General features: G+C 34.7%; 1 long non-coding RNA gene across 2 annotated transcripts; it reads right to left on the bottom strand.

Annotated features, from left to right (window-relative positions):
* Positions 1-9740: 9740 nt before the first annotated feature.
* Positions 9741-13830, bottom strand: LOC309882926. 2 transcript variants are annotated; one of them, XR_014318382.1, is made up of 3 exons: positions 13696-13830; positions 10426-10550; positions 9741-9850 (listed from the first exon to the last, which is right to left on the bottom strand). It is a non-coding gene; the product is annotated as an uncharacterized lncRNA (long non-coding RNA). The 2 variants fall into 2 exon arrangements; XR_014318383.1 differs by having other exon boundaries at positions 9760-9782.
* Between the last annotated feature and the right edge of the window lie 536 nt (positions 13831-14366).

Genomic DNA, 14366 nt, shown 5'->3' with positions numbered 1-14366 from the left:
TGGATTACTGTTCTAAAGAATCAATTTCAAGGCTTTTGAAATTATCTTGTTGTCCTGCCTTGATGTTTTGTTGAAAGAGGTAGGGAGCTACCTACTTGAAGATGAGGGTAGAAACTTGCAAAACTAAAAGAAAAGAAGATAAGACACCTGACAGCACACATTCTCATCCTGAATGGTTTTCCTTCATGTCAGGAGAGAGGAACTTTGAATAGACTGGATGAGCAGAGCCTGGTGAAGCCAAACAGAACACTTTTTATGATGTTAAACGGCTTTGCATCTATCAGTTGTCTCTATATGGTCTTTTGCTTCTTATAAATCAATAAATATGTTGCTCTGGCATATATTCAAACGTTACCCTTAACGTAGTTGCTTTTTCATTGAACAGTCTGTTTACAGAAGATCAGAAAATTGTTAAACTTTATAACCTCGCTTTAGGATGTTAATTTGCATCAATAGGACCCAATTTTGTAAATATAATAGATCTTCAAAATTAAACTTGATCTCCTTAAGCTCTACTTCTTGATTTCGTAATAGTTAACCTGAGTCTCTGTAGAGATTAGTGTGCCTTTTGTACTGTTTCGGTACAAATGAATTGCAAATGAAACGAGGATTTAATTAGAAGAGAACAGCCAAGCATGCTGACTATACTGAAGCCTGGGAGAGGGATATTTAGTTTTATGTAACTCTTCATAACAGAGTTCATCATGTGATGTGCAGGTAAAATAAATCTGAATAAAGAATGCTGTATTCTAGATCAGTTTCTGTCTGTGAAAAGTGTAGAAAGTGAATGTGTTACTTTGCTTTGTTATACAAAGTTGTAGTATTTGCCCAAGTTCTATGTGGTGGTGTTTTTGTTTCTGTTTTTGTTACACAAAAGTAAGCTGCCTGAAGTGCTGCCTGAAGCCTATGATGTTGCCTGAGCACAAGAAAAACTCAGAGCTGCAAATGTGGTTAAGACAACTACCTGCTTCTTCCTACTTCAGCTCTCAAAAATAACTGGTAAAGAACTTGCACTTTTGCATCATTTCTGACCTTTGCAAATTTTGTTTTGAATTTTTTGCACATGTACAATCATGATGCATTAATTGCATCAAAATATAAAATAATTTTCCTCCAGGCAGCTTGTTAATTGTTCGGAAAACAGCCATTTTCTCTTAATTTTGAAGTAAAGTCAAAAAAAAAGACACAACTTTAATATGCTTGGTTTAGGAGTATTTGTTCTTGGTAGGAATATAATCTTGCTAGTTATATTTAAAAAAAAAATAACATTTTTTTCCCTTAATTCTGAACTAGCACATCATTCAAGGTAAGCTCATCTTCTCCTCATCTTCTTTCCCCTCCCCCCCACTTTTATTATTTTTTAATTTCTAATTTCACCCGTTGTTAGGGTAAAAAAGGTGTTATTATGAAAAACTGTGTCAGAGTTAGGCATACATGTGGAGCTCTACTCTTTCCAAATTTTTGTGATTGCCCTCAAATGCAGAACAGAACTATGAGGGAGTAAACCAGAGATGACTGTTGAGCCAGATGAGTGTTTACAGTTGGTAGCACTGCTACTTACTACTTTACCTTTCCATGCCAGACAGATTGGTAGTATAAAAAAGCATAAGTGTTATGCTTACTGTTGTCAATTAAACTGAGTTGATGCTATCAATTTTTGATGTGAATCCCAAATCTTAGCAATATGAGAAGTTGAGCTGCAGGTGGGAATATATTCCTTCTTCTGTGTAATTAAATATGTCTGATTTTAGAGAACTAAAATAGGAAATCCTACATAATGCTGAAAGCAAAATGCTACCAACCTGAAGTTTCAAGTAAATCAAAATTTCTGGTTATTGTAATGTAAACTTTAGTTCGTTTTTGTGACTTCATCTTGACTGTTAATTTCTACATTCAGTGCATGATAACAAGCTTCACATAAATGTTCTGTCCTTGGTTTGAAGTGACTTCGTGTATTGGAATATTTTTTGAAGAGAGTGTTGTTAATATTTCCAAAAACTGACGGATGGGATTACAAGCAAATTTTGTGGGACTATCTAGAAGTTATCTAATTATTTTGGCATTCATAGTTGTTGAAACATTATAGTTCCTTCTCTTTAGTAATTTCACTGAAAAGGAACATTTGTGGTAAGAAAATTAAATCTTTATCTATTCTCTTGAAATAATTTGTCACTGGAAAACAATGGGGGGAGGGGAACAGGCTGGGGATAATATTTTGTAAAGGTTAATCTATGGATATTTTTTTTCTATAGAAGGGTGAAATTATACTTGATATAGCACATTCTCTGGGATCAATCTGACCCTATATTTTCAAGTTCATAGATATTAAATCTTGGTGTTACATAAGCAATGCTGTAGTACAAAGAATTGCCAGTACCATGAACAGAGAAACTCTTTGTTGATGCAGTTTATTAAAGCTGATCCAACCTGACACCACCTTGTGTCATATTTAATTACTCTCAGGTCTAGCAGCAATTGTGAGTGAAGCCCCTAGGTTAAAATTCAGAACAATTTAGTTTTTTGTTGTTGCAAATAAATTCTGAGAGATTTTGTAGGATTTCAGAATGTTTGTAGTTGAGCAGAACATCAAAGATTGTGTACATGAATGTACTTAGATCTTGGATGTGCCTTAGATGTGGATGTAGTCTGGGCTGGGGAGAGTAAGGGGGTGGGGGATGCATGCAAAGGAAGAGTAACTGGCAACCTGCAGAATTTCAGACCTGAGAGTCCAAAATAAAATATCTCCAACTTTGTGTGTAATCTGTGTCACTAAATTATACTCAAGGGGAAATGTTATCTCCAAAGCACTTTTTTTCCCATCTTTAAAATTGGGTCTGGCAGGAGAGGAAGATTCTGTTCAGGACTGGAGATATGGACAGTCTAGTTCCTAGAACTTCATTAAATATGTTATAACTTGAGGATAAATTTTAGTTGATTACCCACAAAGCTAGCAAAGCTCTGCTTTAATTAAGGTAGAGGTTAGGCTTCCTTTACATTTTGTTTTACTTTAAAAAGCTAACATGAAAAGTGTGGCTATGTAAGATGCTAGTTTTGAGCAGTCGAGGGGTTTACTTTCCATTCGTTCAAAGTGCTTAATTCATATTTAGACTGTTATTTATTTATGCGATATTTTTAATTGCGGGCAGATGAGCATTCAGTTCACAGCTCAGTCCCTTCTGGAGCTACTGCTTCAGTAGCACATGTAAGCAAAGGCCAAAGAAATTCTTCACTATGGGGATGGTGAGGCAGTGGAACAGGTTGCCCAGAGAAGATGCCCCATCCCTGGAAAAATTCAAGGCCAGACTATCTGGGGCTTTGAACACCCTGGTCTGGTGGGAGGTGTCCCTGTCCATGGCAGGGGATTAGAACCAGATTGTCTTTAAGGTTCACTCCAACCCAAAATACTCTAGCACTCCTCTAGCAATCAGAAGAAAAGCAGACAACTATTACAGATGAAACTTAGATAGATCCAAATTAACTGCGGGGTTAGAAATTCAGAGCTTGGTTTTGTGGAACGTTTCTGTCTCTGCAATGGGAATTAAAACTAAACTTGTTTAGAAACAGAAGTACAATGGAAAAAAAAATATAGTTCTGAATTTGTCCAGAAAAAAGAGATTTTGTACTAAAACATGATTACTACTTCAGTTTTTATCAATTATGTTGCTTTGGTTTTTATATGAATTAGCATCAGCTTCACTAAAGAATCTTGCTCTTAATGGTAAACAATAGGATATATTTAACTTACTATTCAACAACTATTCATGTTTTGCAGTATCTCCCAGAAGCTGAAATGTGAAATGCCTTTAGTGGAGATGTAAAGGAATAAAAAAAAAACCAAAGGATACTGTAGAACAGTCTTGCAGTTGTAGAGTATGTGAGAACTAGAGTTAGGGTGGAGTTAGTGCAACATTCAGACAGTCCTGATTCTTCTATATCCTGTGGCTAGTTATGGGAAATGCTAGCCCTAGAAAACATGCATTTATTTTTTTTTCTCTGATGAAGTGACTGTTTTTTATCACTGTCTGATTTAAAACATACCAACATAACCAGTTTGAGGCAAGATTTTGGCTTTTATATGTATATAAAACCTTTGTTTTGTTTTCCTTTATTGGTGTTTCTGAAAAATATTGAAATATACACGAATAACTTCTGAGATAGGCCAAACTAGCTTCACTTTGATGTAAGATTTTCCCTTAAGAAAAATAATCAGACGACTCATGTATACATATTCATTGAAACAATCTGAATATGTAGTTCCTCTGTGGATCGTCTGTGCTTTAATATTATCCAACGCTCACAGCTTTGCATCAGAAAAGCAGAGATTTGTCTCCACATCAGCCCACACGTTTTCTTATATTGCAGGTGGTGGAGAGGTTGATGGGTTGATGTTTCTTTGTTAAACAGCATTTTCCAAACAAACAAACAAAAAAAAGACATCTCAAGACTGACTGAATGTTGAACAGAGCTTGTGGTGACAAAATATTAGAATAAGGTGATGCCATATGGCAAGTCAAGAGTTCCATTTTGTTTTACCTTTACATCTATGGATTGTACAATGAAAATGATTGGTTAAAGCATGAAGAAAAATCAACTCACTTTTTTGTTTGTTGGAAAATTTGGGAATTTCTGTCTTATGCTACATATGTGAAAGAAGGATGTCTGAAATTGATTCTACTTATTTCTTAAATTAGGCATCATCAGAGAGACAAAAAGCAGACAGGCAGCAGTAGTAGTTTATACAGTTCATGACTTTAAAGTTCCAGATTCCATTCAATTTTGTCTTTTTTTTTTTTTTTTTTGTCATAGCCTGTTGTTCAGGTTATCAAGAAGTTTGCCAACATCTGCACTGAATTACTTGATTGTTACAGTACAATACAACTGTACTGATTGTGACTATTTCTATTCAAATCAGAGGTGTTTTAGTTAGAGGTAGTAAATATTGCCATTATTAAACCATTATTAAAGTCAGTCACTATCTCTTTCCAAGCTTTGGAGTGGCATGGCAGTTTGTTACCTTTTGTATATTAGTAGAGTCAGCAAATGCTTATTTTCTCCAGTGGTGGTTTATAAACTCCTTGAAACTGTTCCCTTGATGAATTACACCTACCAAAGGAAAAATAGAGCCTGTTGTACAGTGATCCTCCAGAATATTGATCTGCTGTCCTGTGTACTGTGTGTTCTTTTTAAATTGGCCTGGTTCTCTGCTTGCAATGTGCAGTTCCCCTGGAATGTGTCAATTTGTATGACCACCAAATTTATCCATTATAGTTATCCACTTTGTGTGTGGACTAGAGGCATTTCTGATAGTTAAGAAAGTATCTGTAGAGCCATGTTATGCAGAATATGTTTTGGAAATAGTATCTGTGTGCATGAGATACATAATCATCATTGCATTAAAAGTCTAGGGTTAAATGAAAAGAAATCTCTTCCTGTGGGATTCAAAATTGCATTGAAGTTGAGTCTTGAAATATGTATCAGTAAATAAAATATATATCGGTAAATACTGTGCATGATTTTTCAAGGGATCAATACTGAGAATTTGTGACAAATTGCAAATTTGTAATGAATGTTATTTTTAATTGAGTCTCCATGATTATTCTTATAGCTCTGTGTGCCATAGGAATGAATGTAAATTGAGGTAGTATCTCATTTATGCAATACTAAGAATGCAAACCCTCCAAATGAGTTCAAATTATTTTTACTATAGACACAGAAAAAAATGCATTCAGTAGTTTCATTATCAGTATTTGAGTAAGTATTAGAAATAATTTTGTTTCCAAATTAGACCTATGGAGATGAACAAGGCTCAAAATGAAGGAATATATCTCATTATATTTGAAATGAATTTCTTTAACTTCTGTAAGGTCAAGCAAGATAAAATGCCTGAGTAAATTTAGTCTTAGATTTATCAAGGCCAATAAAATTAGGATTCTTTACATTATAATGTTATTACAGCCAAAATTTAAATAGTTATCTTAAATGTATTATGACTGCTGTATCTGTTAGATGAAATACATTAATTTTAAGTGCCAACAGTTTGAGATCATATGGACACTTCTAGCAAAGAAAAAGAGGATTCTAAAATTGCATTTATTATAGACTTGATAGCAGAAAGTGTAAATTAATTTTTTTTGATCTGAAACAATAATAATTACAAAATTCTCCATTTTTATTCACCAAGACCAATCACGTTCTCTTCTTGGAACTTGTGGAAATAGAGGATTATCTCTAATCAAAGATGAGCTCTCTTTATAACAGGGTTGTAACTAGAATTTATCTTGCTCACTGGATGCCTTTGAAATTGCATTTTTAGTATGCTTAGTTTGTTCTGTTATGTCCAGTGATACATTTGATAGGTTTTCCTCTCTAAAAGTTTTATTTGGAGATCATGTATATTTATTTGCAGGATAAGGAAGTTCTTCCTTACAGGAAGGACTGAAATAAAACTGAATTCCCAAGTAGTCCAACATAACAAAATGTACTGTCCTTGGGCGCAGCTTTGGTGTTTTTTAATACATTTTATAAATTTTATTTCTTAAAAGAATAGCTCATGTCATTGATAAATTCATATATTATCAATGATAATAGGTAAGATTGGTAGATGTTTTGACTCTTATTTTAAGTGAACCGTTGCTGCAGACCCAGAACCTGGAATAATAATGTACCTGAACTGCCCAAACTTTAGAAATTTGGGCATAAATTGCTTTGTGGAGGTTCAGGATCCTGCCTAACTTGCAGACAACTCCTTCATCAGGAGTGAGATGACTTTTTTTTTTTTTTTTTCTTTCCATACTTTCTCTGCCACATCTTATGTGATAATTTCCTGTCACGTTATGTCCCCTCTTATCTGATGTTGCAAACTTCAGGTAAGCAGTAAAGGTAAAATAGAATGTCTCTTCTGTAGTAATGTCATCTTTTTCATAGAACCACAGAATATCCTGAGTTGGAAGAGACCCAGAAGGATCATTCAGTCCAGCTCTTGGCTCACACAGGACCACCCCAAAATCAGACCCTATGTCTGAGAGCATTGTCCAAACAATTCCTGACCTCCAGCAGGCTCAGTGCTGTGACCACTCCCTGGGGAGTCTGGTCCAGTGCCTGGCCACCCTCTCGGTGAAGGTTTCCTAACACCCAGAGTGACCCTCCCCTGTCCCAGCTCCGTGTAGTTCCCTGAGGTCCTATCACTGCCCCAGGGAGCAGAGCTCAGCACCTGCCTCTCCACTCCCCTTGTGAGGGAGCTGCAGGTTGCTGTTGAGGTCACCCTGCTATAATTTGGTCCCATGTTAAATCAGTAACGGAAATGTATTTTTTTATTTAATATTTTTTTTTTGTATCTTTTCAACTTCCTACTTGGATTACTATCTCAAAGACTTCATAAGCTTTCTGTTCTGTTCATCAGCTACCTAGAGCAGTGTGTCCCATGGCTCTTAATGACTATGGCTCCTAAACAGTATGGCAATGAAAATAAGTATTAGTATTATTTTACCACTACCAATACACATTACTTAAGACAAGCAGTACTGTAACCTGATTAGTATCTATTAGGATTACTTTGGACATGAAGAGCTATACTGAATGGTAGCTCTTTGTACAGTCAGCCTTTTAATCCTCTCTCTGAGGCAGAAGACTGTTCAGAGAAAGGTTTGTAATAGGTCCAGAGTGCATTTGTTTTCTTAGCAGCAAAATAATCTCACTTCATTTAACAAAATGTTTTTTCTCCAGAATGTATTTAGCTGTCCTCACTTACTAAATGGAAATAATACATGTTAATTATGGTTAGTGGGTGCAGTGCATTTCCTATCTGATGGCTTTGTCAAAAGCCATGTTTTCTCTTTGGTATTTTAAAATAATGTTTTGACGACAATAGCTTATTTTCTGTAAAATGTAATGAGTGAGATAATAGCTAAACATTCGTTCTGCTTTACTAAGGAGTACCTTAGGGCTCTTTTTGATACTTTGCTACTGTGGATTTTTTCCTATGCTTAATAAAAAGTATAACACTTAATAAGCTGACCCTTTCTTAACAATACTCTGTGATAATATATTAATTATGTACATGGCATTGTCTCAAGTGTCGTATAAACACCCTAGCAGACTGGTAATTTATCAAGTGTTTCTGCTCAAGCAAAGCCTTGGAATTTTTAATGACCAGCAATTGTCTGAGTAACATGGAATTGAGTAGTAAAGCTCCTGACGTCTCCACTGGGATCAGTGTTTTACTCAGATGACATTATTTTCATACTTTACTGAAGAAAGTGGCTGAGCTGTAAATGTGTGCTAGTATAACTTTACTTGAACCAATCCTATGGGATCTAGATGTTAAATTATTAGGCCATAAGGACAAGGTGCTCCTTATTTTGCTGGTTTTAAAGTAGTCCTTGAGTAGGACTTCCTCACGCTATTGCAATGCGAGTAATAGGCCAAACAACCATAGCACTGAAGTGATGGTCATGTTGTTAGAGAAAAATGTTACTTGTACAACTCCTTTTCCCCAGCCAATAGCTTCTACTTAGGGGAGCTGATAACTTCATCTTCGTTATTTAAAATTTCCCTTGCTAATTATTATTATTATTTTAGCCCATTGCTTTTGACTTAAAGCCCAGGTACTACTGGTATGTACTACTATGGTACTACTGATTTATAGCCTTGTTAAGGTTTTGAGTATTTGTAAATGTTTTGTATTCTACATTTAACCATTGAAAGATTTTTAAATGTGATGAATTGAAAGATAGGACAAAAAATCAATTTAATTTTGATTCATGGACTGAGATTCTATGGAGACCATAGAGTCTAAGAAATAAAACTCTTACAAAGTGCACCAGTTCTAATATTCACTGATTAAAAGAGTTTGCATTCTCATGTCTTGAAAAACTGTTGTACGTTCTTCCTTCAGGTATTACATCCAAAGTGCCCCCTGCGGTTCATTTATGTGTTCTAAAACATCCCTCCCTTGTTTTTTCCCACATCTTTCCTAGTCCTAACTTTGCCCATGTTAAAGCACTTCAGCACCTTCACAGATTCCAGATAGAGCTTGATTGTTTTCTTCAAAATGCTTTGCCGGTAATAAAGAACTTGAAAGAGTGACAGGGTTTGATAAAGATAACTCATCTGGGATCTTGCAGGTGTTGATTGACAGTCAGTACAATAGTTTCTATATCTGGTGTGAAGATATATAGAAACTGTACCACTTGTGTTATTACAACGCACTTGTATGTAGGTTGTTACTGTCATAGACCCTGGATTTATATTACTGAATTTTGCAGAAGGTGAAGGCCAAGTAAAAAGAAAATAAAAAAATCTTTCAGTAAATAAGAGCTTAGTAATGTTTAACAAAGAGATATAGTCCAAGCAGGAAAAAACTAATATATCTTAAGTTTGTAATGTTGCTTTCCAGTTGCTATATTACAGTATATCCTCAGTACAGTATATATGGTACATTTTTGGTGGATTTGGGGCAGGGGGAGAAAAGGGTAGTTCTTAACCACCTGATGACTGAGATGGTGGAATAGGAGTCATGAATGCAAAAACCATAACCTTCTATTCGTAGTTTGATAGATCCCAGTTTGTTTGGGGGGCAGTAGGGGGAGATATTTTTGTTACTGTCTTTCAACAAGAAAGAATTCAAGATTAGGGAGAAAGGATGGGGAGGGAAGCAACACCCTGCTGGTGTTTTGGAGCAAATGTTTGTAAGGGCGTGCCAGTAACAAGGACTTTGAGTTATGTTTTACTGTTCATCTTACCTTTGTCATGTGCTATGTCCTTCCTTAAGCTGCAGCCCAAGTCTGATGGGTGAGACAGAAGGTGCAAGTTTTTGAGATAATATTATGGAAGAACAATGGAGAAGACAAGTCTGAAAAATATATGCAGTAGTACACAGAGATTTACAGTGGACTATTACATGTGGTCTTTTCCAAGACATTAATTAGTTCTTTCCAGATATAAATAAAATTCTTGCCTTCTATTAAATGTAGAATACTATCAAATCAATTAATTCTCTTTAAATGTGCTTAAACTTAGTAAGGATCTAAGTGAGAAGACAGGTTTATCAGTGAAACATTTTTGTGTCTATTGGCATTCACATAAGATTTTCTTTAACTGAAACGGCTTACTGGTGTTTAAATAGAATTTCAAGTAGTACTTAAAATTGTTGTATTAACAAGTTTACCAGTTTTAAACAGTTTTTTTTTTTTTTTTTTTTTTTTTTTCTGGTGAGCATCTGTGTCCGTTGCAAATGTAATAGACTCAGGGCTTTAATAATGCAAATTAAAATTTCCAGTAAGAGAAATGCCAATATAGACCAAGAATTAATTCTGAATCCAAAGGGATTAATCCAAAGCTATTAATTAGTTACATCTAGCAGAAGCACTTCAGTAGTCCCCTTTTAGTTATTTTGATACTTGGTCTGAAATAACAAAGGAAGCTGACCTTTCCTGTGTTGTGCATCGATTGCACTTGCTAGAATCTTCATCTCTAACTGAAGAAGTTGTATTTTGCTTTCTTTATTCTTCCTGCTGCACTGTCACCTTCTTTGCGTAAACTTCAGAGGTCAGCTATATAAGAGAGAAGCAGAAGCAGCCTGTGGTATTTTAACTGAATCTGGCAAGAATGGGGAAATCAACAAACAAACAAAACAACCTTTCTTTAGTAGAATGCTTTCCTGTGTGAACCAAAGGCAAGTCTTTGGTCATAAGTTGGGGCAGAAACCAGTTGAAGTCTTCATTTTTTCTTTAGACTGACACTGTTGGGGCTTTGATATTCTGTCTTTTTTTGTGTGTTTTTATATTGGATTCACTAGAGTTCATATTATAAGACCTATGAAAATTGTTCCACAATGATTTTAAGTACAGAATTAATTCTTCTTTATAAACAATGAGAAGAATGAACAACTTCAAATAGTTCTTACAGAAACATACGAAGATATTTGTCTTGGTTGGTTAGGAGTGAAAAGAAGGGAAGGAAAGCTTATTTTTTTTATTTATTTCCTCGATATTTTGAAAATGAATATATATATATATTCATATAATATAGATATTTTGTGTGAAACTAGTATGGATATCATAAGTATGTTACCTAGAGACAAAATAGAAATAACTGCTATGGTTACAGACTACTTCAGTGAAAAAGCAACAGGTACTGACAAGTACTTTAAGAGTATCTTCAAAGTAGTAGTAGTATATTTTTACACATTTCAAATAAGGCTAAATAATTAAAACAGTATCTCCAAATCTATCTGGCTTTGGTATAAAAGGGGTTAGGTTTTAAGATTTAGTCCTTCTTCAGTTTGTTTTCCTTTCTCTGATAGTGGATCTTGTTGTTTTGGTGGGGATTTTTTGGTCTGCTCCCATGTCCTGGATGAAGTATGTGGCTGCTTGGGTGTAATAGTGCTTCTAGGTAGATTTAAACAGCCTGAGAAATCCTACCTTGCCTATCATGAAATGCTTTTGTGTAAGAGTCAAGTTATGTGAGGAGATAAACAGACTATATAACAGTACAAAAATTACTGCTTTAGGTAAAATGCACCCTGCTCATAACTGAGTAAGCCCTCCTGTATATGCTAATGCTGGTTTGTTATAAATGGTAATTAAAGACAATTTGGTTTACTGCTTGTAGCCACGAGCACCTGGAAGACTGACTAATCCCATCCATATGCTGGGGACATTCCAGCTGGTATTCTTGCCTCACAATGTGGAAATTTTTTATTTGAGAGTTAATCTGTATTTTTCCAGGCATTTAAAGATGCCCTTTTCTGCCGCCATATTGGGAACTGGAACAGAATATAAATGCTTTGGACCTCTACCTAGCATGTAGATTCAAGTAACTAGAGGTAGCATGGCTTGTGCCATCTGTTGACAATTTTTATTTATTTATTTTTCATGTATAGCATATCTGAAAACATAACCAGGAGCATTCAGGTCAGTAACAAGTCTCACTGTTGAACACCTTTTTTTCCCTTCTGGAAATATATTTCCCTGGGAGAGTATTCATTCTGAAGACTTCAAGTGGTCCATTTAACAAATCATGCAAGAACTGACACAGCATTTTAGCTTTTCTTTAATCTTTGAGCTGTCTAGGAATTTCCTTTATTTAAAAGTTTTTATCTAACACAACCAGGTTTATTGTATATTCAAGAGAAGTGTCTCTTAACATTATATATGGCCTTTCTTGTCATAATGGAAACTATGCAAATTAGTGTTTTAACAACTATTTTCTCTCAAAAGCTTTTGTAGTCAGCCTATATAAAGATCATTTGCAGCATCTGTTTTGGAAATTTGGGACTAGTCTTTCTTCCTTACATATTGTAAAGTATTCTTGAATTTGGGAGGTTGTAGTGTGAAAAGGGAATGAAAAATTAGGGGCTTAAAGTGGAAACAACAGGATGTGTATGATAGTCCATACACGATCCAAGTGCAAGTGCAACAGTTATGCAAAATATTATCACTCTTCTCAAGTTTGTTGCATTATATTTGAATTTGCATGTTTTTTCCTGAGAGATAAAATTGGAATTTATTATTTTAAGAAAGCAAAATTAGTTATAAAAAAAACAATAATTCAAAATGAACCCATGACTGTTACAGACCCCAAAATGAATGCTACCTCTGTAACAATTTCATGTGAATTCTTCTTACAGACAGCAGAGAGCAGCAGTGTGATGACGTGAATCAGAACAAATGATGTTAAGGAATACTTAAAATAACTTAAAAGCTAAGTACTTAAAATCAAACAAATTGACAACAACAACAACAAAAAAATCAGTTGTTGCTTTTATCTGGTATAAATTTAATGAGACTTCTGGGAAAAAGAATGAAAAGGCTAAAAGAAAAAAAAAAAAGACATTTAACAATAAAATAGCCATTATGGAAATAATTGTCAAAATGGATGTTTACATACAGTAAAAAATATAAAAGTTTAAAGCAGAGGGTGGGTAACTGAGTGCCTTAGGAAAATTGATAGATTAGTGTCTGAACCGCAAGTAGAACTGTCAAAAATGATGATACAGAGTAATTAAGAGCAGAATACAAATACTAGCTCACAGACTATGTTTAAAGAATAATTCTACTTGAATGCATACTGAACAGTCTCAAATTTGATGAATTCAGTTTAATGTTCAGAAATCACTTATTACATCTGCCAGTAACTTACAAATCATTATTCTTGTTCGTATGAGAAGTTCATAGGTACAGATCAAACTACATTAAAATATACAGCGTACCAGATGTCATGTAAAATGTGAAATATTTTTTCTGAGGGTTTGAAAATAGTTTTTCAAGTCTTTCACTTCCTCATTTGGTATCTCCTTAAAGCAAAACCAGTTAACAATTTTGATTTTTCATCAGTAACTCTTTTACCCACCATTATTTTCCGTCGTAAAAGCAGGATGTAGACTTTTGTGGATAATGAGCAGATATAAATACCTATGAGTCAGATAAATTATGCTGTATCCCTTCATTCCAGAAAAAAACTGCTACAATGAGGGACGTGAGTAGATGCTGTTGCCTCGGTGATTGCTCATTTGAGTCTAGATCACGACAGGTCTGCATTTCTCACTTCTCTAAGATGTTTGCATTTGTGTATGCAATTCGTAGGGATAAAGCTAAAAATTGAATGCAATCAAATAAAACAGTATTTGTGCAATGTGTCAGAAATGGCTTATATTTTACAGGCAGTACGAATAAGAGATTACACAGGAATACTTACCTTACAGATGGATAAAGGAAATCTTAAGAAATATTTCCATAGCATACAGGACACCAGTATAACCATCTCTCTGTAGGGCTAATCAAAGTTACATAGAACTAAACTTAGAGGCATGGAATTTCTAATCTGCCTTGCTACGCCGAGTGCCTGAGTGTTAGTGTGCCCCATCTAAGAGTCAGCAACTGGCAGTTCCTGGTAATTGAATTACTGAGATATCTAGGTATTTGTAGTGTCTCTTTCTCATATTTTTGATATTGTAAGCCACGAGACCCGATCTGAAGTGTGCAGTAAAAGCTGCTATGCTCCACAAATTAGTCTGAGCTCCCAAAAAAATACTTTTAATCTCAGTTTTCATTCTGTGATTTCTTTATATTAAATTTTTCCATAATTACACATACCATTACATTTCATTTTGGAAGCAGGTGGTCTCTTAACTGTTAGACATTATTTGTGTTTAAAATTGGTATTTTACGAAATTTTTGCTGATACAGACTGTTCTTAATGTGTTCTGGTGAACCTCATTTGGGGTTTTCATATCTCTCTCAAGATGTTGCATGTTTCTAAGATTATTTCTTTCTTCGCAGAGCCGTAAAAATCGAGTCTAAGAAAGCATGACTTAAATTCTAGAATAAGCTGTTATACAGCAAGTTGCTTTTTGAAAAGATATGATA

This window comes from Aythya marila, assembly GCF_965140915.1.
Source record: "Aythya marila genome assembly, chromosome: 13".
Taxonomy (NCBI): Eukaryota; Metazoa; Chordata; class Aves; order Anseriformes; family Anatidae; genus Aythya; species Aythya marila.
The sequence above is the reverse complement of the archived record's forward strand: the minus strand, read 5'-3'. Positions and strand labels throughout refer to the sequence as shown.